We start from the raw sequence: 2500 nt of genomic DNA on the forward strand, positions 1-2500 counted from the left end.
TTCACAAACTAATAATAAGGATAGTACAGAGGATGTAAAACTCACAAATTCCCGGCACTCAATAAACATACTCTTCCAATAGTGAGGAAAAATTAGGAAGGAAGCAACAAAAAAAATTGGATAGAATTGTCGTGGATGACATATGAAAGGGAAATCAAATGAGCCAGTGGGAACTGGACTTGGCCATGACATGGCAACAGACACTAGTGACCAGTGTATTAGAGCCAATAAGATTTGTAATAGATAATCATGTGACAATAGAAGCTGGCTCAAATCAATTCTGTCATGGCTAGGCTGATGCTGCTTTGCCTTTAACATGAAAAATATCATGGTAAAAATGAAAAAAAAACAAAAAACAAAAAAACAGTGGATAGTAGTCAAAATTCTCATTAACAGCAATGACAAGGTTTTTGATGACTAGCAAGCTGTACATTTCAAATATTTTGGTCTAAGTAATTATCAGTGTGAGGTCCAGATATTTGCCAGGGCTTTGTCCTGACAGAACATAAGGAGTGAAGATTTTGTAGACCAGGCAGCGGTAGGGTGGCAGCAGATAGGGGGAAAGCCCCCTTTCTATATACCATCAATGCCTATCACCAAAGCATAGTTGCCCAGGCTCTTCTTGCCAGAACATAAGAGGTGAAGATTTTGCAGACCATTATGAATGTGCTTCCCAATAATAAATCACTGAGCTATTTGTTATTGAGAGTGCCACACCCTCAAGAGACAAGTCCCAAAACCAGGGTATCATGCAAACCCAAAAATCTAGACCTAACCTTTCCTACCTTCTATTTATCCCCTCTTTGTTAGAACTTCCTGCCAACTTACAGAAAACATGACTTTAACCCCTCAGTGACAGTATCAGGAATCATTGACTCCGGTGACTTCTGGCAACTGTCCTTCCACTTGGCCCAGGAGTGTAGCAGACCTTCCCGCTCGACTCGCTCTAGAACGTTGCCTATAGCCGTACCCGTCATGATGAGTCGGTTTGTTATGACGGCTTTAGGCGTAGCCCAGCAGTAAGAAGTTAAGAACTCTGGCTGTGTGATGAATGGTGATATGCTGCAGACATTTTCATCATTTTGCAGTATATAAGAGACTGCCTCATTTGTACCTGTGTTGTTTATGACTCTATTTCTTATGCTCTATAGGATGGCAGTGTCCTTTTCTCTCTATCTCTATGTGTCACTCTCGGTAACATTAACCATGAATGAAAAATATACTTCTATCGTTTGTTTTACCGCTCAATTTCCTTGATACTTATCATGCTCTCCCCAGATAACTTGTAAATGAGTGATAGAAACACAATTTCTATCAGATAAACATAGTTTTCACCAGAAAATCTGTGTTAAGCGTCATTTCCAAATTTACTCAATTTTCTGTCAACTTGCCCAGGTAGTACCATATGTGAAGGGTCTTATTTTAGGTCATTTTGTATATTACAGGTAAAATTTACCTTGTACTACATGGCTGCGGGAAACTGCAACTATACCTAGTAATCTAAGACACAACCCACCTGTAACGTGGTAATGTGTCGATCATTGAATTTGTCCTCCACATAGCGGAGGACGAGGCTGGTCTTCCCTACACATCCCTCCCCCAACAGAACAATCTTGAAGTTGTAGCTCCGTGCCCCTCCAGCGCCTGTAGTAGACATGGTAGACGAGGTCTGAATACTTTGTTACAGCCGTTTATCACTGCAGGGTTTGCGTATCTGGGCAGATAAGGGAAGTCCTCCTCTCAGGCCTCCAGATTCCTCCTCCTTCCTCGCAGTGTAAACACGGGTCCCATGATAAATCGAGAATCAAATGAGAGTCAGGTATTATGCCAATTGTTTTAAAAACAAATATATTCTTTCGTTAAAGACTTCCCTAGAGCATTGCACCACAAAATACGTAAACGTTTAAGTATTTACTGAGCTAATCTTACAAGCATCTCATTATTCTGAATTTAACATCAATTTCGCTATAGGGCGGTGGAACACAGTTTTTCTTGTCCAACTGTCAAAACATTTAATTTCATACAAAGATTATAAAACAGATATGTTGGCCTTTGATCCGCTTTTCGAATTCCTTCTGTGTGGCAAGTGAGCGTGTGCCATTAGCTATTTCAACATTTAACCTCCTTTCTGATCGGCGTAAATGTGGCACCGCTGCGAGAATGACGAAATCTTATGAGGTCCAACCTGCAAAAACTGAAACGAGATATAAAATTAATTCCCATAAATATGCACCCCTTTTTACATGTCGACATTTATGGATAAGGCTGGTATACTGTCTTTCCCCCATTGTTTTTTTCTCTTAGTGTCAGACTCGACTTTAGTTCCTCGCTCGACTCTGCGCACGCCCTCTGCGCATCGATCCAGGAGTCGCCGCTGACAGAAAAGTTGGTGAGGAAAGCTTTCGTTTTTTAGACAAATTGGCCATAATTAAGCATATTATTCTATGTATTTGAGGTGATCTATGCAGTAGGCCTCCAGCGACATCTTATACAGTCATTG

The 2500-nt window shown here is 40.7% G+C and overlaps 1 protein-coding gene across 1 annotated transcript in view; it reads left to right on the forward strand.

Moving 5' to 3' along the window:
* Positions 1-2334: 2334 nt before the first annotated feature.
* LOC119574343 (SIN3-HDAC complex-associated factor-like) overlaps positions 2335-2500 on the forward strand; it is a 65669-nt gene continuing 65503 nt past the window's right edge. The window contains exon 1 of the mRNA XM_037921544.1: positions 2335-2389. The gene's annotated coding sequence lies outside the window, so the exon portion shown is untranslated. The remainder of the gene's footprint in view (positions 2390-2500) is intronic.

Source organism: Penaeus monodon, chromosome 6 (assembly GCF_015228065.2).
Source record: "Penaeus monodon isolate SGIC_2016 chromosome 6, NSTDA_Pmon_1, whole genome shotgun sequence".
In the NCBI taxonomy this organism is placed as follows: domain Eukaryota; kingdom Metazoa; phylum Arthropoda; class Malacostraca; order Decapoda; family Penaeidae; genus Penaeus; species Penaeus monodon.